The 23795-nt window shown below is 40.7% G+C and overlaps 1 protein-coding gene across 5 annotated transcripts in view; it reads left to right on the forward strand.

The window, feature by feature from the left end:
• Positions 1-364: 364 nt before the first annotated feature.
• MBNL2 (muscleblind-like splicing regulator 2) overlaps positions 365-23795 on the forward strand; it is a 101853-nt gene continuing 78422 nt past the window's right edge. Inside the window, exons 1-2 of one of the 5 annotated variants that reach the window (XM_009333325.1) lie at positions 4637-4738; positions 8793-8886. The gene's annotated coding sequence lies outside the window, so the exon portion shown is untranslated. Of the gene's footprint in view, positions 383-4636; positions 4739-8792; positions 8887-8956; positions 8974-23795 lie in introns of those variants that run through there. The other 4 variants (XM_009333326.1, XM_009333324.1, XM_009333328.1 and 1 more) reach the window with 4 other exon arrangements.

Consider the following 23795-nt stretch of genomic DNA (forward strand, 5'->3'; position numbering starts at 1 on the left):
TGAGATGTGGTTGTTTATATTTGGTCAAATATATTTCAAGCTAAGTGCATAAGGCTACAATCCAAAGGCACCTCAGCTCTCCATGGTACCTGGGATATGCGTCTCAAATGTTCAGCTAAAAGACTGGTTGGAGTGTGCTGCAGCTTTCCTCTGGCTGGTGCCTTCATCACCCTTCTCAACTGTAACCACCCTGTGAAGGAACAGTGCACGTGTACTCAGTTCTCATCCTGATGGGGAATTGGTGTCATCCCAAAATAAAGTCAGGATGCAGACTGAACCCATGTGTTTGGATCTCACAGTTTAGACATGGCTTAAATTCCTTGTGCAACCAGTGGAAGGAGAGAGGGGATTTGGAAGGCCTCCAGAAGCCACCTCAATTTTGGTAAGATTGAATCCTGACATGTAACTTGAATATATGCTTGCTTCTGTGGTGTGTTTTCATTTCGTACTTTTCTCAGCATATATGATGAAAATAGAATAGTCTGTTTTCATGTCTCTGCATAATCAATCTCCGATTTTCCTAGGATAGAGAGATGTTGGGATGTCTGGGTGCTAGGAAGTTGAAACAATTGAAATCCTGGACTTAAAGTTCTTCTGATAAGCGTATTTTTAAAACTAAAATTAGACCTAGCAGTGTCCTTTCAGAACAGCGTACCTGCTTCCAGTTAGTAACTTGAATTTTGGCATTACTCTTTATTTTTCTAACTTATAATGATTTCTACCATCAGTTCAGCCCTGAGAGAGAGTCATATTTTGCAAAGACTGGCATCAGTGGTATGATGCATGAATAGGTCTAGGTGCCTAGTTTTAAAATCTTGGCAGCTGCCTTGACTTTTCTTTATGCTGTCATTGAAACCATAGCTACCAAGGTTGAATTCTGCTGGTAGTAGCAGTTGTGGGAAGCTACTAAGGGAAGAGTATTACTGACACAAGAAATAGTTTCAAAGTTCTTGCCATTGCTGAACTTACCAAAATGTCACTGTTGCCATACATCATTTATGGAAGGCTTAAAATCATCTTTCTGCTGTACTGAATGTCACAAAGTTACTTGATGTCTTCAATGTTAGTGTTATATATATATTCCACGCTTCTTGCAAAACTCCCTTTAAAATGAGAAGTTTTGTTGCTTCTGGGATTAGACCTAATCGCTATGATTCAAGGGTAAAGAAGGAAAAACAACTGTGCGGGTTCTGCATGTTCCAGTTATCTTCTTCTTTATTACTTCCAAAATCGTCCACTTTTCTCCAAAAGGTACAGCTACACCTTCAGAAAATTGTGTGTAATAGTCACCTTTAAGCAGCATTTTTCCCTTGATTCGTTAATTATAGGAACATGTCAAGCAGAGTAGATGGCATTTTCTGAGTTGGGAATTTACCTTTATTTGTTATTCTTTGTTGTGTTTGACATCTGAATTTCTCAGCTTCTCTAAGATGATGTCATTTTGCAATTAAGTATATAATATGATTGTATAAATTGGCCTGAAAATTGAAATCCTGGCCTTTTTCTTTGTAACTGGTGTGAAAAATGAATGGGTGCATGGGCACATCTCAATTTGAGATCAGTCACTTTGGAACTCCTCAATGCACAGAGCAGGTATTTTTAAAAATCTTTTTCTTCAGTCCATGAACTCATGTCTTATTTGCTGCACACTACTCAAGTGCCATTTTTGAGAAAGATCATACATTTTCTCTTGAGCTTTTTGATGGGGCCTAGCCGAAGGGTTCACAAATCTGACGTGATTTATTTTCAGCATGCCCTATTGAGTTGAGGGCCTTCTGATCCTTTGGCAAAGGAGGAACTAAAATGTAATAACCCACATGAGGAGCTGGGTGGGTGCGTGGCTGCTAATTTTGTGTTCATGAGTTGAAAGTCCTAGGAATGGTATCTGGGAGCCCCTCAACCCCGTTTGACTGCAGTTGAAGCTCTGCAGTGGTCGAAGGCTGGCGTGTGCACTGTGGAGCGGTGGCGCTCAAATAGGGTTGTGCGGGCAGTGGTGAACCCTCTCGCCTTTTAGGGGGTTGTGTTAGTGACTTGTGTTGTGTTTGTGGTTTTTTGGGGTTTTTTTTTAGGTAACTTGCAAGTTTCCTCCCTCTTTAGAAGCAAACTAGCGGGCCGCAGAAGCTCTCAGCACGCGTTGCCATATGAATGTGCATGTGGTCCATGGGGAGGGCGGCTGGCTCCTGTTGACTGGTGGTGCCTGTGCCACCTACTCTCCTCGGCTCTTCGTCTGGCTTGGGCACCATCTTCTTTGTTGTAACCTTCTGCTTGACCAGACCCGGGATTTCCAGACTCTGGCTCTTGCGTCTCGTCTTCTCATTGCTGTCCTTCCCTCTTCTGCCCAGCTTCGTGTCACGTTTTGGTCCACCCGACCTTTCTCACACCCCCTCCGCAGTGCGCTCTCAAGAGTCTGTCTCCTGCATGTCCGTGGGGCACCAGCCGAAGGGTCATGAAAGCAACAGGCGAGGTTGTCTTCCTGCTGTCAGCTCCAATGTCTGGTCTCCGGCAGATGGGAGCAGCAGTTACAGGGGAAATCCTGCTAATCTCCTGTAACTTGAGCCCATTACATGCTCAGGCGCACTGTGGGGCTGGTGCCTTTCCAGCCACATACGGACGGATGGCTGGAGGAGAGGCGGTGGATGCTTACTGCAGAACATTTTCTGAGGCTTGCACTGTAGAGATCAGGGGGGAAAAAAAAAAAAGATGGTGTCAGCTGAATTCTAGGAGGTTTTAAAGCTTTGTCAAATAGGAAGATACTTCTGTAAGTATAGCAAAAAACCATAGCCTTAATTTAACAAAGGCACAACCAAAAAAGCAAGGGATCCGCACTCTGCCAAATTTCAAGACCGCCCCGACAAGGGCAGGGGAACCAGGGTTCCCCGGTGAGTGAGTTACAGGGGTGACAGAGCAACATGTCTTTGTCTAGGGTATCTCAGAAATGGGCAAACTGTGTTTTGGCAGAAAAGTAAATAAATCCTGCAGCAGATGTCCAGCATGGAAAATTTTTAACATGGGCAGCTCGAGTTTGGCAAAGTCAAAAGAATGTGGAAAATACTGATGAGATGCACAAGGCCATCTTAATAACGGATGGAGTTACCACCCCTGTCCCTGGGGTCTCCCGAGACCCACCAGAATCAACTGTTTGGGTTTTGGGGGGTTTATTTTGTTTTTTTTAATAGGTCAGAATAGAGCAGAGTGGAGGGGATGATTGAGCAGAGAGGCTGGCTGGCAGGACCCTCATCGACAGGAGCCCATTTCAGCCATGCCAGGGAGGGGAGGGTTTTCACAAATTGGGTGGGAGATGGTGGAGCCCGAAGGAGAGTTTTTGCTTGTGAGATAGAGGAATAATGGATTTTTGGGAAGCCGCATTTATAATATGCAAAACAGTCCATAGGAAACAATGGGCCCTTGGGACAGAGCTGCCAGTGAATGAGAGCTTTGTTTTCTTCTTGTCTATTCATATTTCTAAACTTTTAATGGAATTTTAAACAGATTTTACATATTTTTATGTGACGGCTTGAATTGCATAAACTGCTGTCTAAAGTAGTATTGCACTGCAATCTTTATCCCTTTCTGGATAAAGATTGACTTTCAGCCTAAGCTCCTTTTTGTATTTTTCTTAATTGCAACTCTTGTTCAATAATCCTTGGCTGCTTTGTTCTCATGTTTTAAAACTTCAGCAAAATTTGTGGGAAAATTTATTGACAGCAGACCTTGCGTACCAACTGTATCAAGCTGCCTACAGTTTGACTTGAAAATGGCAAGTGGTATCGTAGTCCTTATGTCAGAACCTTGATACAAACGAACATCGGTTGTAAGCTAATCACACGAACCGCAGTTTGATGCTGCTGATGTGATTTGTCTGCCAAGGGTATTAAAACACCATCATATAGATTGTTTTCATCGAGAAGCATCCCATACCTGCAGTCCCAAAAACTGGCCTCGAGTATTCTTAAAGACATTATGTGTATGTTGCTGTTAAGCGCAAATGCTGCACAGTAAGATTATGCAGTATTAAAAGGAGAATATTACTGCCTGAAGCAGAGTGCGTTTTGGCTGCGTGTTAAAATAAAGGCTAGACTGCTTGGTTTATAGTGCACGGCTCACCTTTACAACCAAAACAGCACCACTGCAGCTCTGCAGTTTCAGAAATGCTGTTTGTGCAAGCATTTATGATTAGTAAAAGCTTTGAAAATCCTTGTGCAAGAAATGGTGTAGCTGCCGTTGCAGGGGAGGGGAAGGGAGTTGTTTGCTTTTGCTGTGTATGTTATTGCTGTCTATGTTATTTCATGGAGGTATTGCTTTACCTCACCAGTAAAACTCCTTCCCTGCGCGAGGGAAATTCCTGGTTCATCAGTATGGATGCATTGTTTTTACACATTAGAAGTGCTGTGTTGCCATGTCAATCATCCCATTCGGATCAGTTTAAGAGCAGTAGGGCTGACGAAGCTGGGTGTGATTGGCTGCCATATGTTGGGAGGGCTCTGGGAGAAGGAAGGGCTGCAGTCTTTCAGCAACAGAGTTTAGGCTGTGTCTTTGCTTCATCATCTGAGGAAAAATCCCCAGATAAGGCACAAGGCTTTCTGAGCGTGCAAAAAAAAAAAAAAAAAAAATTACGGGCTGCTCATCGTTTCATGTGACAATTACTTACCATGATGCGATGGGAAAGATATGGCTGTTTGTTTATATCGGATGTTCCTGTTCACATCGGGAATGTGCCGAATAGACAGGGCTAAACAAGGTAGGAGGATCATTGTCTTTTATTGAATGTTTAAAGAGTTTGCTGCAGTATGCTGCATACTGTATGTGTTGCTCGGGGGAGTCAGGGAAACAGCGTTTCTCCGGTGAATATATACTGCTCGGGTGCAATACGTGGATGTTATGGTAACTTGTTTTCTAAGGGAATTAATTTCCAACGTAAATAGCTCTCTTCAGAAACAGAATGTGACTACACGCGTATTAAAATAACGCATGTAAAAAAAGAAATAGGTCAGTGTGTTTCAGAAGTGCTGTTACCCTAATTGGATTTTTAGCTGGGTGTCGTCTGGTAGTGCTTCCTAGCTTTAAGAAAAAGAAGGAACCAACCTGGAAATCTGTGAAGTTTATAGCAGATATGTTTGAAGATTTAGGTGAATTAGACTGGCTGATCTAAATAATTCCCTATTGGAGGCTTTAACTAAAGCCAAGACTGTCTGTCTTAGACTTGCAGGAGCCGTACAACAAGATTACAGTATTTTACCCTGTTATAAAAGTATGGGTGTTTTTGACTGCACCGTGATTCCTTGTGCTCTTGAAGGCAAGCTGGGAGAGTTTTTCGTATTGTAGTTCAGTTGAGCGTTTCCTCTGCCCTTTCCAGGTCTTTGTCTCGGCAGCAAAACAGAACCTGCACACGAAAACAAGGAAAACAATGTTAATAATACGTGCTGCAATTATCTGATCTTTATACATTTTTAATGAGAGAACACACAGCTAGCAGAATAATTTAATGAGCAGCCTGGCTTTTAGAGCAATGATTTCACTGTGCTGAGGCACATCAACTTTCTTGCTGAGGAGGAGCCTCAGGAAGGAACGGAGATTTATGTTAAATGCTCTGGAGAGAAGGAGGAGGGTTATTTAGGCAGAAGTCTCTACAATTTTGGAAGAATAGAGGAGTTATTACTTATTATTATCTATTAGACCTTGGAAGCAAACTTTACTGTCTTATTGTGGGAAGGATCTGACGGCATTGTCTCATCCTGTGATGTGCTGAAGCTTCTTCAACTTTCTTAGACTGCCATATGCATTGATGGTGCTCAGTACCTTTCAGGATCCTACCCAGTTAGTGACCCAAATTAGCATGCTGTCTTCAGCTGTGTTATAGCAGCATTATGTATATGTACAGTATATAATATAGCTTGTAAAAAAAAAAAAAAAAATCTTTTTTTAAAAGACAGTTGGTGAAACAGCAAGAAAATGTTATCTTATTTCTCCTGTAATAGCCACAAAAATTGTATGTAGATATCTGTATTCAAATAGGACGCAAGTAGAAAAATTAAGTGTATGAGCTGAGGAGGACTAAAGATCAATATTTTAAAGAAGAAATTAGGTAAGAGAACCTTTTACTGCCTAGAAGAGCTTTTGATGGTGTAATTTTGGGGAAAAGTTTCAAGATTATTTCCCCCCCCCCGGAACAAGTTACGCTAGTTTTAAAACTATTGCATTAAATAGGCCCTTCTAGACCAACCATTCCCCGTTTTCCAAGGAGAAGTACAGGGCACGGGCTCAAAACTTCTGATGTCACCTCCCAGCTCCTTACAGCTGACCCTGCTCAGAGGAGGCTGATTCAAATTTCCCATTCCCTGGCTAAATATTTGCTGAAGACCTGCAGCTAGGTTGTTGACACATCTTCAATTTATAAACCGGTCATTTTAAAATGTTACGCTTTTCAAAGTAAAATCAACCTTGTGTCTTCTGAGAATCTCAAACTCTGCTAACAAGTGAAACGTGTCAGGGTATAGAGCATTATTATTAAAAATCCATGGGGTGTGGATATGTGTGTTTGAATATCACTGTCGATGTTTAAATGTGGTGTTAAAAGTCAAAATAACCTCTTCCAAGCTATAAAATGTGAGCTAAATTTTTAATTTTTGCAAATAAAATCATTTTCGTGCACAGCTTACAGAGAAAACTTTTCAGTCTCATGTTTTGAGACAGCCTCTTCCTTTCAGATAATTTAAGTGGCTGGGTTTTGTACCTTTAAGATTGGCAGTTAGGCATAAGGAGGGTAATGCTATACATTACAAAGTGAAAATTTACATTCATCACTCAATCAAATAGTTTGTAGCAAACTATTGACAGACAATCAAGCAACAAAGGGATTAAAAAAATTCTTTCCTGCTCAAGGAATACTTTATAGAGATAGGTAGCTGTGCTTTTGTCTTGGAGCGTAGAGGTGGCCGTAAATACTCTGTATTTATGTAAATAGTTGGTAATAAAAGTATTTTGGACCAGGTTCTGGTACCTCTTTTCATTTAGTAGTATCTCTTCCTCTTAATTGCTCTGTGGATTTCATCAGAGCTATTTGTGCGGTAACGTCTTACTGTGTGCAGTCTGTTTTCAAGGAATAATTACTCTGTTTAGAATTAGTTTCTTCATTTTCCTAAGATAGGGTTTACTAATGAGTTACTTGTTCTGAAGTATAGTGTTTTGACTACAGAGTGTTTATAAAGCCAAATGAAGTTCTTAATTTGTAAGCATGTATTTTATAGAAATCTAAAATAATCGCATGCTACAATTTTTTTTAATTTTTTTTTTTTGAGAAAGAAAAGTAGCTCTTAATGTTATGTGGGATTTCAGGCACTCAGGTCTGGTAACTCATTTCTGCTGTGAATGAATGTTGTTCTCTGTTGCTCACAAGTATGTCAGGAATAATCTATACTGTGTTTATTTGTAAAAAGCTCTGTAAAATGTTCAGTTTTTATAGTATTGAGAGATGAGAAAAAGACTTAGTGTTCAAATGAAATTCCTCATTAATGATTTCACATATGGTTTTAACTTCCTAAATCATTAGTTAGACATGTTGCTAAGATTTAAATTTCACATAATAGCTATTAGTGATACCTTGTTTTCTAATGTTACTAGAAATTTCTGACTTTGAAGATTTTTTTTTTCTTTCAGGGAAGAAACACTTTTTTTTCCAAAAGCCCAATGTTTTTTTCCTCTTTTTTTGTGAATAAAAACACATGGCTGTTACAAAATTGTAGCAAAAGAGAATAAAATCACTCGCCTTAGAATTTGTTAGTATATATTTTCTTTTAAAAACCATTTTCCAGCCTTTGATTGTGAAGCTAATTTGATATGTTACATTTAAAACAATGTGTTATGGTTAACTGGTGTGAACCAGTGCTATGTAACTGGTCTGTAGACAGGCTGAAATTATAGCCTGAGGAAAATAAAACTCGTTTCAGGAGGGTGTCAGTGCAGAAAACTAGTTCAAATAATAGTATTATTAACTTCTTGACTAATTAAACTAATCTTCTTATACATTATTAGCAAATGCAGTGGCAGTTGTTGGTTATTGATATCAAGAGTCCAAAGTCTCCTTTTAAAAACAAACTTTTCGGCTGTATTTGGAGTAGAGGGTACATGAGGAGAAAGAAATCATGCAGCCCTTTTCTAGAATCTGCCAACTTCTTAATCACCCCAATTTTTTTTTATTATTCTTTTTTAATAAGGCCATTAAAACATCGAGCTCTCACTCTGACAACACTGGCAATGTAAAGTTCTTAGCTCAGTATTTTGGGCACGCTATAAAAGGAAAACTCTGGGGCTGTGAAAATTGAAGAGCATATGCAACAGGAGATTAAATGCAAAATCCTTATAACTAACACAAAGAAATACTAATTATGTAGGGACTTTTTGTGCTAGTGATGATTATTAAAGCTGTTGAGAACTGCCAGTGTGCAGCTTGCTGCTTCTGCAGAAGACCTGTAGGATCTGGTGGGCTTGTGACACCTTAAACATAGCAAGTTAGAAGAGCTCAGTTATAGTTCTGGTAAACAAAAGGGATGAACACACATGTTCACAATCTCCCCCCCCCTTTTATACCTAGATGTATGTCCACAAATGCATACACACATGTGTAATATACACACACTCATAAAAATATGGTTTTTCATCTTTGTGATTTTTTTGCAATACAAAACCAATAGCTAATAAAGACAGTAGGAGGGATTTAGTGGTACAGTTGTTGCATAAAGAAATGGATCAAGAAATAGGAACATATGGCTCATCAGTCTATTTTTTTTCTATTTTAGATCAATAATTTTTATCAGTTTCTGAGTGGATGATAAACAGCGTTTCAGGAAGGTCTGGGTGTCGCACATTGCTGAACTCATAAATACAGACAAGGTCAGTCTGGAGGTTCATGTACTGTAAAATCTTCTCTCCTGCAGAGAGTACAACGCCTCTGACAATAGGCAGAATTAGAGAATACAGGTAAGGAAAAAATACAGAAATGTTTTCTCTCTGTGGTTTTATGGAAGGCAGCTAGGACTTGGTTAGAAATGCTTTTTTTTTTCTTTTTGTGAATTCTGAAGGCAACTTTTCAGTATGTTTTTTGTGTGTGATCACTTTTAAGAGATAGGCCTAGCAAATAATTTTTAAAAAAAATTTGTTTTTTAACCCTCTAGCGTTCTCTCCTATCCAGGCTGAATACTTTTTTTCCTGGGTGTCTGAGGATTTTTTTTTTAAATGCTCTGTTATATATATCCTAAAGGTATACCAAATGGCTCAGCACACACACCCCACCCCCCCATTTCCTGAATCTGTCATGATTTTTGCACTTCATAGGTATCATGAGCAGTGTACTGAACTGAGTGTAAAACTAACTGTAAATTGCAAAGTGGCAAGACTTCTGTTTATTTTCAAGCGCTCGGAAGGGTGACTTTCAGTGCTGGGTTTCAGTGTGTTGGGTTTATACCTTAATGCTCTCCTCCGGCAGCCCTCTGGGAGACTCCTCCTGACATCAAGGTGGGGGAAACGGCTGCCCTGTAGGATATCAAAACCTAGTTTTAGCCCATTTTTATCTTTTTTTGGGGTATTCCTTCCCCCTTTTCAGACGGTCTGCAGTGCTGTTAGCAGCAGCTCTATACATATTTCAAGCCTACAGCCGCACTGGTTTGTCAGTAAACACCTCTGGCTGTGCTTCTGGTGGGACGGGCAGGCCCATGGCTGGCAGGAGCATACCTCTGCGCCCGGTTAATGGTTCAGGACTTCAGCACTGCCCTGCTTTTATTTAAAAGGCTGTGATAACACGTACGGGACTTCCCTCATGGCTGTGTTCACCCGTAACACAGCATCCCCAGCTACAGCCTCCTCCTGCTGCGAGGGGATCAACACTGGCTCTCCCGCCTCGTCTCCCCGCCCCGCAGCCCAAAAGCGGTGGGGCCTGGGACACCTCCTCCGGCTGGCGAGAGGCTTTTGCGGAGGAGGACGCCAGTGCGTGGGCTGCCTGTGCTAGGGATTGCAGTGCTGCAGTCCTTATTGGCATGCTGAACATGCACCGGCAGCACGGCGCGCCGCTGTCCTGGAGCTCTAGCACTTGCGTTTAAAAACTTTTCTCTTCACGTGTATTTTTTTTTTTTTTACAGTTCCCTTGTGTATTTTAGTCCCCCTCTGCTAATCCTGGGACACGCTTTGGGGCTGGATTGCTTTATTGCCATAATTTTAAGGCGGTGGGGGGAAGCAAAAAAAACCCTAGGATTTTCTTTGCCACAGTGCAGAAGGCATGAAAGGCTTTGAAAGTGGCTTCACTGATGTGTTTATAAAGCCAGTGCTTTTTTATTTTTGCTTTTTTTTTAAAAGACCTCATTTAATGCTCATGACTTTGCGTGGTGAGGCCATTTTTAAAGGCTTTGCTATCCACAGTAGCAGCTCTTTGAAGTGGAAGCACCAGCGAGGGACAAGCCAGTGGCTTAATCCTTGGTGTAAAAGGTCCTAAGTGGTAAGAAGCCACAACGTCTGTCTCAAGGGGGGAACCTGGAGAGCAATACCTTGAACTAAATCCATCTCCTGGACCTGGACCTCACCTGTGGAGCTGGAAGTGGTTGGACACTTCTGTAGGATGTGAGGGACCCAGTCCCCCTCCTTTCTCTCTCTGGTTTCTTGCTCTCTTTCTGTCCGGTAAGCTGATCCCCAGTCTCTTGAGGAGCAGGACACAAGCACTGAAGGGCAAGGGAGTGAGGCCTGAGAACAAACACATGTTCCTGTGAGGGTTTTTTTTGCCTTCCTAAGTTGGTAAGTCATCCCTCTGGAGTGCAGAGCAGGTGGCACAGTCACTCGTGTGATCTGTCGGTCCTTGTGGGCATGTGTCTGTCCGGTTAGGTCAGTGGCTTCATGGTGGCCCCAGGAGATAAAGCTGTGCCTTCACGTTCTGAATCGTCCTTTGGAGGTGCCTGTCTGCCCTTTGGCATGAGGACAATGAAGGAGATTGTGTTTTTTGGTCGTCAGTGACACATTTGAGTGCCTGAAGATAGGTGGAACGAGTCTGCCATCTCCGAAATCTGTTTGTTTGAAACAGGAGATGAAAGTATTGAGTTTCTCATGGGAGGGCTTGAGGATCAGCGTGTCCCTATGGATCTGTAGCCAGCCCTGGCTGCAGGACTAGACTGCTTGTAAGGAGCTGCCATCCCGAGGTGGAGAAGGCAAAAGGGTAAGCTGAGGGGAGGAATATGTGCCTTCACTGGCACATGACTCTAGCTGTTAATCGCCAGGGTTGAGAGGCTTTCTGAGGAGGATGTTCCTTCTCAACCATTGAATTTAGTAGCCATTGGTGATTCTGATGACTAATTAAATAATCTGATTTTCAGGTTGAAAAGTTATTTTAAACTTGTTCATAGTTTTGACCTTCAGTACATCACCTGCCATTTAACTTCACGCTCTAGCTGTTTGCCATATGCAAAGATAACTGTCTGTTGTATGGCTTCCTGACTGGTCATTCACTGAGTGTCCCCTGCCTCCTAGTCAAAATTTAGTGGTCCTCATCATCAGTCTGTATGAATGTCATATTCTTTCTGTTGTCAAGAGCCTCCCCGTTGCCTCTTCATATATGTAAGCCTTTCTGTAGCACTGATGGTGCTGTTGCTGTTCTCCCTCTCTTTTCTAGCTCTGCGGTAATCTCTTTGAAATGGAGGGGATCCTAACTTGATTTATCACTCAATAGTTACGTGCTCCATGACTATATGTAGTAGCGTAATTCCTTTCTTTTTCCTTTGATATTGCCAAGTGTTCTGCTTGCTTTATACTCCATCAACTGCTGAATATTTTGCTGAAGTTTTCATCGAATTGCCTGTAATGTCCACAAGATCTTTCCTCTGTAGTAGTGTCTTGTTTGAACCTAGTGTTTTGTGTGTACTATTTATTACTTTTTGGGTTTTTCCCCTCATCTGCATTATTTTGCTTATCTTTATGTTAAGCTCTTATGTCATTTTATCATCCAGTGTACTCATCATCATGAGATCCTTTTGTAACTCTTCACAGTTGGCTTCAGGTATGACTTTGCAAAAATTTTGTTAACTGCAAACTATCTTTTATTGTTTATGGCTATGTTGCAAAGCAGAGGAGGACAACTCTGTTGGTAAACTTCATTATGAAAATTACAGCAGATTATTAAAAGTAAAAGCATGATATTTAACCATGTGAGTTTGGGTTTGGGGGCTTTTGTAGAATTTGACCCTGAACAACTGCTCTGACTTCAGTCTTTATGCCATCTGCAAATGCTTAGCACTTTTAGCTACCCTTTTTAATTAAATTTCTTTTAACATCCATAAGACTCATGCCATCATGAGAACTAGGTCCCACAAAAATCATAAGCTTACAAAGTTGAGATGTTTCATTTGCTTTTATTTTGCTTAATTTTGAGCTTTTAGGATTTGTATTTTATAGCTCTTCTCTATTGTTGTCAGAATTGTACTTTTTGATAAAAACTGACTGTTCCTTGTAAACATACTTGTAGATGATAAGGCTTTATGAAATGCACTTGATGTTTTCAGGCTTCCAGTGAAAGGGGTGACAGGTTCTGCAGTAGGATTGTGTAGTGGGTCCTTTAACTTGAGGATTTGTGTTACAGGAATTGATACAGGTGTGGGGTGTGTTTTTTGTTTGTTTTTTTTTTTCTTCTTAGAGAGAAATGAAATTAAAACATGCTTAGTAGTAATGGTCTGCTTTGGTAAAGATAACCACCTGTATCCCAACCCTCTTGGTCTCCAGACACCAAAACGTTAGCAAACTTCACTTAGGGGAAAGGTAAATGTGATAGTGTTCATCTTTGGAGTGCTTCACTGCAAGGTAAAAATGATTGCCCTGAAATAGAACTTTAGAAACAGCAGGCGAGTGTCTACTTTTCTGATGTAAAAATACTAAACTTTTTTTGTGGCTGTATTGACTCCAGTGCTGCAGTTACGAAATTTAGATTGCGTTGTGCCTTGTGCATCAGCAGGGTTGTTCTTTAAAATTTTCCTGGTGGACCTTGCTTGGTGAATGTTTGGCAATAATGAAGTCAGAAAAAACCTAGAACCTTAAATTGTGGATTTCCATCCAATTTTACAGAACCATAATAATTAAATTAGAAAAAAAAAACCAAACCAAACCCTCTTAACTTGTAAATTGAGTGAACTTTGTTCATAAGAAATCCTAAAAACACAGAACTAGAATACCACTGCATCTTTTTAGCCTCTCCCTTTTCTGTCTTTTCAGAGTATAATAGTGCTTTTTTTGGTAGTGGACAGGCAGTTCTGTTCAGTTGCTGTAAAGTGGTACCATGGTTACTACTATTTCAGATGATGGGCAGAGGAATAAATGTGGAGAAGGGCCTTTCAAGTAGGTTTCCAAGATTTCTAGAGCCTATGCATTGTAATAAAGTGGGTATCTCTGTGAAAGCCAAATATTGGTAATGTATACTTTACATCCCATAAAGTTGCAGAGGATTGCTGGAGGGCATAATTTTGACTCAGAGAGCGTTGGTTAATCTGTCTGCGTTTTTTTTTCTGGTCTGGTTTGATTTTGTCTCACCTGCTTTGTCCTGGAAATGTTCTATGAAATGGAAAGAAGTCCTATCAAGTGTCAGGGGCCAGTGTGTGTACATAGGCTGAAGGTTAGAAGATATAAAATCTCTTATTTACAAGCTAAGCAAATATTGCATTAAAAAGAGGCACATTCAACACAGAAATCTGCTAAGTCATTTTTGCAAAGTTGTTTTTTTGGAATAGAAATGCATGTAAGCATGACAGCAGCAGTCCACTTCTTATGTTTATAAATGGACAATTTTTTATCTCTGAATATTGTTGTTGATGTTATTGATTTGACCAAATCCAAAATATTTTTTGTGCTATTTATTGACTTTAACACAGAAAAATTGGCATTATCTTTCAAAAATAGTGCTGTCTATCAAGGTGAGATTTATGCAGGGTTAAAGGAAGTTTTTGAATTATGATTTAACGCAGAAGTTGTGCAAGGCAGTGCAAATGGTACAGTGCAAAGCAAAATCTGGCTTTAAATACCCATTTGGGACTAAGCTTGAAGTACAACAAATGAATTAAACCTTTGAAAAGGACAAAACTGTCGAGACTTATTTTAACCAGTCCAAATTTTCCGCTGCAATGTGAGCAGAAAACTCTCTCTTGCCAAAAGCCAGTTGCTTGTACTCTGTGTCACGAGCGTATCCATTGCTTTAGAAGCACTGGTGAACACCGGACTGTGCTTAGCAGTGCTGCTGTCACCAGCAGGGGAGACAGATTTCTGTGGTTACAGGTAAGCAGAGATAGTAGAAAAAGGTCTGGAAAAGTGCTCTGTCAAAACATTTCTGGGAAATGTATTCATTTTTCACTGCAAAAATACTGCAACTCTTTGTGTCAGTAGGATGGAAGAACTCTTTTTCAACTTACCTATTGAAACCCAATTTACAATGTATTCCTGAAAACCTTGTGCTTATCCATCATGATATTTAAGTTACGATAAAATGATTCAGTCATATGAAAATAAAGTGATGAGGTGGAATTGTTTCAATATTGCTAATATAAATCTACTTTTTCCCTAAAAATTGTCACCTTTCAGTTTAAGGAGGCACTGAGATGCTGAAATTTCCTTCAGGAAAGTTTTCAACAAGACCTAATGAGAGCAGGAAAGACTTTTTCCTATTGCTCTCTTTCCATATTGAATAGCTGAGTTAAAATAGAGAGGAGTTGTCATTTAAATATTGCAGAAATTGTTGATTTGAGACAGGGGCATGCCTGGGTCTGGGACCTAGGAGTACTGGACTAATGCTGCCTGACCAGTCAGTATTGCTGCCTGAATCCGTTCCCTTTTCAACTTTGAAGACAGCAGAAACGAAAAGGAAGGCTCTGTACGTTAAAATTGCTTTTACAAGATACTGGAAGGTTTTTTTTTCCCCCTCCAGAAATCTGTAGTTTGTCCCCTTTTACTGTCATAGGTGACTGAACTATGCACATGGCAGAAAAATGAGTATGAACTCATCCAATGTCCTTACTGTAGCCTAATAAACTTTCTGAGTTTGCTCCTGTGCATCCTCCCTCTACGTTGTTTTAAGTGCTTTGTGTGCTGTTACTTATTAAAAAAAAAGTTTTTCTAAAATGAAACTGGGTTAAAAAGTAACTTTCTTCAAGTGGCAACGTGGGGTGAGCTTTTTGGACCAAGAGAGATGTGTTAAAATAAAACAACAAATCGATACGACCCATTTTTATTGGGTCAGTGCTTCTTAATCGGTGCTCAAGTGAAAAGGAAGGTCAGTAGCAGTACTGCACACCAAACCCAAAATTTGTCATCGTAGAGATCAGGGAAAAAAAAGTGTTTGCTCTGGTAGGCAGTATTTGCAGACAGTTACTGTGCGCTCCTTCTAGTTGTAACTCCATTATTGCATCAGGATTAAATAGAAGTTTTCACATTTTCCAGGAAAACAGAAATTTGCCAGAACTTGCAAGTACTCTGAGAAAAGCTCTTCTTTGTTTCTCTGCCACCAGTTGCAAAAACAATTTTAGAGGAAAAGCATTCTCTTTCTGAACTCATGATACCTATTTGACGGCAGAATAGTGGTTCACTAAATGCAAATTTATATTTTATTCCAGGGAGAATAGATTTCCATTATGTATTGTCAAACACAACACAGGTAGCCTCTGAAGTTTTAAATGGTGGTGGTTTTTTTTGTGGACAAATAAATGGCTTGAATTTTGAAAAGAAAATCTTTTACTGTCATCTTCATGTTGAGCTTGACTAGATATTTTCTTTATTTGCCTTGGAGGACCAAAGATAATCAGGCAGAAAGCAATCTCTCTGTTCAAAACACAAAAAGGCAAACTGCCTTCGGAAGAGACCAATAACCTGTTGAATCCTACTACTTCTTTTTTTTCTCCAGGGCCGTGCCAAACAAAACTTTACTGGTTTCTCCTTGACTGGGAAAGGTCTTTGAAAAAATGGCTTTTAGTGGAAGATTTCAGCTTCTGTTATGTAAAACATTTGCTGTCTGAATGTTAGCATAAAAACATTATTTTAAAAAATAAAATGAAATTGCCTTTGAAGGTACTTGATAACAATCCGCTATTCCATAGGTGACTTTAAAGTTAGGTTGCTGTTCTGTCTTTCTAACTTCTGTAAGATATAAGGTATTCTGACATAGACGCTTAATCTGGCTTTGCAGTATGTCCCGTGAGATACCTAAGAAGTAAAGCACTTGCATATGTTCTGCTTCATGAGGATTTCTTTAGTTTTGGAAGTAAATAAAACTGTTGTTGTGTAACGTGCGTGCTACTAATGAAGAGAGAAAGGGGAATTGAATCCTTGTGATAAAATGGACACTGGTGAAGGCTTGCTTGGGCAACCCTCTGAGAAGTAAAGACACTATTGAGGTTTTTTCTTTTCCCTATTGGAAGCGCTTTCCCATTTTGATGAGTTGCTGCTTCCAAAATGTGTTTGAGATCGTTGTGAAATGCTCCGGGTCTGGCAGAACACAATCGGAGTGCCTCGCTTGGGCTCCTTTGGGCACGCTCTTGGGTGTTCCTCTTTCTCCATTGGATCACTAAGAAAACATTGCTTCTGGGAATGCTCCTAGGTGAGGCAGCTTGGGGTGCAGAAGAAGGGGTCTTGGTGTTTCTTCCTCTTCTGGTAGGTTTTAAAAGTGGTTTTCTCCAAGCTCCACTTTCACTGAAAGGAAAAGGTATGTTCTCTCTTCTAGTTTAACCCATTCAGGGGTAATGAAAAGCCAGTTACAACACAGAGTTACTTAAGGGGTTTTGTAATCAGTCATCTTGCTCCCTAGCTCCATTTGGTGTTTTCAGATTTTTTTTAAATCTCCGAAGTCCTGAAGTGTTTCCTTCCATATCCATGCTCCTCTCCTGAGAGTCCAAGCTTTTGTCAACAATTGTGAAAACCTGTCAGGCTCCCTCTTGGTATCCTACTTTCTACGCACATGATGATGAAAGACACTGCTGACAGAGCAGCGTTCAAAAAGGGAGTGGGCAAATCCATGGAAGAAAAATCCAGCGAGACCTATTAAATAAAAAGACATCAGTTACAGGCTGCTGGGAGAAGATTCATGCAAATTGTCGCACTCTGCCGGCCCTGGTTTTGCACTCTTCTGTAGACAACTGGTATTGGCCGTGGTTGGAGACTGGATATTGGGCGAGATGGACTTTTTGGCTGACCTGCTAAAGTCATCCTTGTGTACTTTGGTATCCTGTTCTCAGGTAAAATGCACATGGAGAAAACAGCACAGAGATGCAGGTATTTTATCTCAGAACAGCAGTGCTGCTTGGATTTTGTGCAGGAAATCTGTTCAGCAGAATGGGTTTAGCGCTTAAGAGGCGGTCGGAGTTAATAGCATTAGGTAGTGCTCTTGTTGCCCTCGCCTCAGGAGCTTTGTTTGGATGTGCCGTGCAACTTCCCTGAGTAATTTGTAGGAGTATATTATTAATAAAGCTATTGGCAGTCTTAAACATATTTTCAGCTTGCAAGTTCAACATGTCTTAATTTACATGGAGTCCTTGGTTTATTCAGACCTATCCTTGTCTTTCAGTGCAAAGGGATGCTGTTTGTCACATAAACAAATACCTCGGTAAGAGTTCTGCCTTCTGGGCTTAGTGCGAAACCAGAGTAGAGAAAATAGAAAATTGACAACAGCCTGAGCTGTTTTAAATTGTGCTCCTGTGTAACAGCATGTTATCGGTCCTTTGGCAGGTGAGAACAGTCATTTGATCATGTGTTTCTTCCATGCCAGTCTATAAAAATTTCACAGTACATAAGCACACTTTTCTATAAATGTTTTTACAGTCCTAAAAAAAAAATAAATACAATGAATGTCTGTAGCTGGGTGTGAGTAGGAGCTCCTAATTCACTGGGGTACCCTTCCCTGGGGAATTGGGTTTCATTAATAGCTATTATGTGATGCACTCTGCCAAAAGCAAAACACTTGTGTCCACAAGAGGCCAAGTGATAACGTCATTGCTGCCAGGGATGATTAACTCTGCTCGCAGAGGCACAGAAACAGAAATTGCTTTTGTCCTCTTGTCAAGGTGGGAGCAGAATTTTGTGAATGAAATTCATACACCTAGAGGATAAAATCAGGTTTCTCTGGACTTAAAAACAAGAAGTGTTTATGTTACAGGCTGTGAGAGAAGGTACAGACCAAGAGAAGAGGAGAAGGTTCAGTGGAGTGGGATGAAAATCATTGTTTAAAAAAAAAGTTTGCTAGAAGAAGAAAAACTGTTTTCTGCAATTGCATTTTAATGGAAGCATAATGAGCACTAGTTTTATCAGCATGACTTCGAAGCACTTTGATGTTAGAAAATACTCTTGTGGGCTCCAGTCATCTACAGACTTAAAGTTCAGCAGAAATATTTCATGGTCCATTAGCAAAGTAGTACAGTGGATCGCTGAAAAGGTCCCGGGCTGTGCCTGTTGTTCCGCAGTCGGCGGTACACCTTCCTCCTCACCTCCTTCCCTGGGGACAAAGGACATTAGTGTTATTATATTGTAAAGCCAGCTTCAAAGTCAACCGGCAGGTTTTAATAAGAAGCTCATTGCTATACTTTAAGTAGCGCGGGACATACTAAAAAGCCTGACTCTGGCACACTGGTGATCTTGACAAGGAGAATATGGCTCATCTAGCAAAACTGATACTTGGATGTCATGCTCAGTTTAAATAAAATAGACCGGCATTTTCTAACCTGTCCCTGGACTTCTGTTGGCTTAACTAAAATAGTTAGGATCAACTCTGGGTAACGTTCATCTGAATTACAGTTGACAAGCGTTCATCTCTGGTTGTATAACAGGCAAAGGGAGATGTTGCAATACTTATCTCCAAGTCAAGCAAATAAAATAAATAATGGTTCTTTTGAAAGGACACTTTTGACTTCAGCAGAGTTCAGGTCAAATTAATACAGGAACTGGAACTAGAATTTTAGTGTTTTTGGCTCCTGGCCACCTGGTCAAACTAGTGGGCTGCTTCTCCGATAGGGCAGTTCTGGCTTCTTCCTCATTTGAGCAATACTGGTTTGCTCGATGCAAAATGGAAGCTGTGTAACATCATCATGAAGTAGAAAAAACCCTCAAAATGATTAAAGAAATGTTCACAAGTTTCACTTGAAATTTCTGGAAGAAAATGCATTCATCACTCTCTACTGTAATTGAATGGTTTTTTTCTTAAAATGTTATGGTGGCAGAAAGGTCTTCCATTCTTATTTGCCATCAAAGAATGGATGATGTTTCATGGAAGTCTGTCTTGTTTTCTCTTGTTTCTTGAATATAGGGAATATTATTTTTGTGACTTCACAACAGTTTGGAAGAGAGCCAGATGCCTGATTCTGGTTTTAATGCTGTAATTTTACTGAACTATGCAAAGACATTGCTAAACTCTACTGTACATTGTCCAGTCTTACTAGATAGATACTGTAATATTAGGCTACATATCAAAAAATATGAATGAGATGTTAAAAATTGGTTCAAGAGAAGAATACGAAGCTGGCATAGTAGTCACTGATGAATGATACCTCTGTGTTATCACATCACTTTCTGGTCCTGTTTCCTAATCTGGTGGGCTGATGGAGTGAGAAAAGCCTATCCGCTACATGAGAATCTCTTGCATGTTCTCTCTTTAAGAATGTAATTTATTCAAATGTGAATAACAAGCATGCCAACTGTCATATTGTTTGTCTGTAAAACTACTTTTTTTTTAATTCACGTTAGCATCTTTTGACATAAGATCCTCTCTGTATTGATTAGCGGAGGATTTTGCACAGTGAGGCTTAAATTAGCGTGTGATGACTGAGAGTCAGCCGTGCTTTCCAGGGATAGGGAGCACGGCCCGTGGGATACAGCGTCGTAATTACAGGAGCTTGCAACGAGGAGTCAGACTGGCTGCAGGTGGGGGTGCAGGGGAGGGAGCAGGGCTGCAGCCCGTGCCGTCATGCCCGGTCAGGCCTGCTCTGCTCTTTACTCCATCAGATGTGGGGCATGGCCAGGTGGGCATGCCTCGGTTGAGTTGGCCAGCACACGTGATGCAGGGTGCTTTATGCTGCAGTGTTGGCTTTATTCTGCACTTGGGGAAGCAGATCGTAATGGATCCAGCTTTAACCTAGGATTAAGCTGCAGCCTTGCTTTCCTCGGCAGGGAGCCTGAGGGAGGGCAAGAGAAAACAGCGCAAGGGAGTCAAGGAAATGACAGGTAGCTGGAATTGAAAGTCATGCTGGAGTGTGCTTGTGGGGTCGTGGCGGTCCTTTGGTGTGCAGCTTCTCTTTGGTTTGGAGGCCTTGAATGCTATTTAAAGCACAAACAATGGGGGGGGAATGGCATTTAAAAGAATGTAACAGTGAGGTTTAGTTGAAAAACTGAAGCAAAGTCCCACCATCTTTTGGACTAAAGCACCTGCCAGTGTCTCCTAAATGTGTGGCTGTCCTGAGTGCTTTGAAAGTGGAGTCCACTGTGCAGCTGCAAACAAGAGGTATGACTTAGCGGGATTTGGATGCTTTTTCCTGGCCTTAAGGGTGAGGGTTCAGTAGTCGTCAGTCTTCAAACATCTGTATTTCCATTGTGACTGTTCAAGATACTTAACTTGATCTGGTTATAGAAGGATCCCTATGTATTAGACTTATCCAGGGAATGTTTCCACTAAGTTTTGGCTATAAACATAGTCAACTGCAGAGCAAGTTTCCTTTGCAGATGTGGTCAGCTGCTGAAGGAGCATCAGCTTTTTGAAGGAGGACAATGCTTGTCAGTCTGAAGATGCATCTGTAGAGTGGGGCACATTGGTTAATCCTTGTGTTTGGATATCATGGGATATCCTGGGACATCTGGGAATGGTTGTATTTTGTCTCGCATTGCCTGTCCCAGGTAAAATCACTGACACGAAACTAGTAAGTCCAGGCTGAAGGGAGTGGCTACACAGAGGGTATTCTTTGTCCAGGAGATAAACTAATCTATAAGAAATAGGAATGTCATGAGGATCTGAGTTAAGGTAATATGTGGTTAAGATGTTGCTCATTCGTGAACTTGTATTGTGGAGTGCGAAGCCAGTGACGCTTACGGTTAACCATGTCTAAGGGTAGAGAGCCTGTTTTCTGCTGCTTACAACTTCCAGCCAGAGCTTAAAATTTCAGCCTGAAATTCTTTCTGCCTGGTGTCTACTGCAGGGTCATTGTTTTGTTTCTTTGTTAAAAGATTCCTGGAGTGAATTTAAGACTATGGACATGATTTTCTGGAAGTAAGCAGCATGAATTTGTGTTTTGTGTAAGCGCATAAAAGTTGTAGCAGCAACCTGCTTTGGGTCAAGGGCTTAAAATTGGGCAGTACCATTTCTCTGGGATTAGAGATGTGACTTTGATCCTCTTGAAAGCGTTCCCATGTCTGGCTAAGCAGTCTCTCTCTGAAGAGTTGCAGTATATGCATGTTGGGTTTGAAAACTAAGTTCTCAAGACATTCTTTTGGCATTAGAGTATCCAGCAGGTCAATTCTGGTGACTGTAGGTAGGTCCTGAAGGTGAGTTTTATCCCACCTGAGTTCAGGTGTTTAACTGAATTTGGGCAGCAATCTATTCTGACAGTCAGCAGGTTTCTGCCCTGCTAGTGACCTAAAGGAGGAAGACCCTGCTTCCACAGCATAGTGAGTCTTTGGTTCCTTATTTTATTTTAATTCCTTGTTTTTAAAATAGACCGTTGTAAATGATCAAACTTGTAAAGCTAAGTATATTTAGCACATCTCTTCTGGCTTGCTGGGAAAGAAGAGTTTGTATACTTTAAACTGTGCAATCCCTCTTAGGTACAACTGAGGGTTTTCTAACTTTTTAGTTCTTGAGTTTCTGATGTATACATAGAAGAAATATATGGATCATGTTGATAAATTTTGGCAGTAGGAGCAAGAAATTGAGCCCCAGTCTTGACATCTCTTACTGAAGATTTTAATGTGATGAATAATGCAGAGTGCTTAATTCTCGAAGAGTAAAGTGAAAAACTGTTTTAACGCCTCTTGAGTTAACTTACTGGTTCCACTAGGGATCTGTGTTGGGACCACGTAGAGGACTCTGCTCCTTTACTGGAAGTCATCACCTGCAGAGTTGACTTTTTGAAGATGAGGTCTTTGCTCATTACTACACGTTGTCTACTGAAGCGTGAATACAACATGTCCAGGAAGTCTCAGCTTCTCCATTAGACAGATATTACATAATCCATCACCACATAATCTGTCTGATAAGTAAAACTACTGTACCAGAGCAGCCCATATTCTGTATATAGCAAGAGCTCCTATTTTCCAGCTGAGAGATCCAGCTGGTTTGTAATAGGGGAGGGCTTTATGCTTGCTTGTAACTCCTGAAGACGCTGGCTGCCTAGTGTTCCTCAGAACGAGAACCTTTTCTGGGGCTCCTAGCACCTGTGTGCTTTGCCTTGTTTAATAATTAAAAGGATTTTTTTTTTACCAGGAATTTTTTTTTTGCTTACTTGGAAAAGGAGAAATGATTTTGTGGTTTAGAACAGAAAGAAATCTGGAGCCTAACACAGGCTCTTCTTTCCTGCTCTTCTAGGAGAACATGAGATGGGCAAAAGTCTCCTACTCCTCCATGCCTTGCTAGCTTTCTGCAAAAGGGAAGTGATGCTTATCTGAAAAGAGGGGTCTAAAGCTAAATAGTTTTTACAAATATACGTCCATGAATTTCTCATTTAGCATATGAAAAACTGCATTTGTAGACATGTCCTTTGGATCCATTGATCCAAGTGTGTGAGAGACTGAAAATAAACAGCAATAGTTGTAAAAAAAAAAAAAAGAACCAAACAAAATTAGTTCTCTTATTATGTTGAGTGCTTTCTTCAGCTTCAGTAAGAACATTTTGCATCTCAGTTGTCAATGTGTAAGTTTTGGTAGTTTGTTTAGCTACAGTGGGGAGTGTAGGCTTGAGCTGGAATCATTAATGACAATAACAACACAACTAAACAAAACCCCCAAGCAAATGAAAAAGCAAACCTTCTGCCTGGATAAGGGACCTCGTTGGTGCTGAGGGCTCTAGGCTGGTGAGATCCTGTTGGTTTTGGCAGGACAACTAACTTTGGTTGATATATTGGGACACAAATAGAAGTTAGAAGTAATGGAAAGAAGAGCTGAGTTCAAATTTGCTGGAGGCCCTAGTGTTCTCCATATGGGTGGGTTTTGCAACACATAAGGTCAGGGTGGGCTGTGATGTTAGTAATAGCCTGTGGCCTGGGAGGCATTTTATTGAGTAGTAGTATTATTACTGTATTTTCTTCTGTAAACCCCATGTTTCTTTTCCCTCATTTACTTCCCTCTGTTTACCCAAACCACTGGATTTTGCCTTGTAACCATAGTCTCTTCTGCTTTCTTTCTAAAATTCCTTCTTGCCCTTCTCTCCCCCAGTGTTCACATCCTCCCTCCAACTTTCTTTCACACCCATCTTATTTTTTTCCTCATTTCCCATGAAGCCTCTCCCTTCCTTCCTCTTCCACAACCAGCCATTTCACTTTCTTACCTTCCACTCCCATATTTTCTTTCTCTTGAGCTCTTTCCTCATATCTTGAACTCTGCTTTCCTTGGTTCCTCCCATTATTTTTTCCCCAGTGTCTTTCCTTTCCCTTCTCCTTGTATTGCTTCCCTCTCAGTTCAGGCTTTCCAGGTGGCGTATCTTCCTTCACCCTCCTGGTGCAGGCGATGGGCAGAGGAGGTATGGCAGCTGCCTAGGATGTGATCGTGAACACAAAGGCCATGTAAGTGGTAGGGACGAAGCACTCCAAATTCTTCTGTCTCCACCATGTTTG

Source organism: Pygoscelis adeliae, unplaced genomic scaffold (genome assembly GCF_000699105.1).
Source record: "Pygoscelis adeliae isolate BGI_AS28 unplaced genomic scaffold, ASM69910v1 Scaffold48, whole genome shotgun sequence".
Taxonomy (NCBI): Eukaryota; Metazoa; Chordata; class Aves; order Sphenisciformes; family Spheniscidae; genus Pygoscelis; species Pygoscelis adeliae.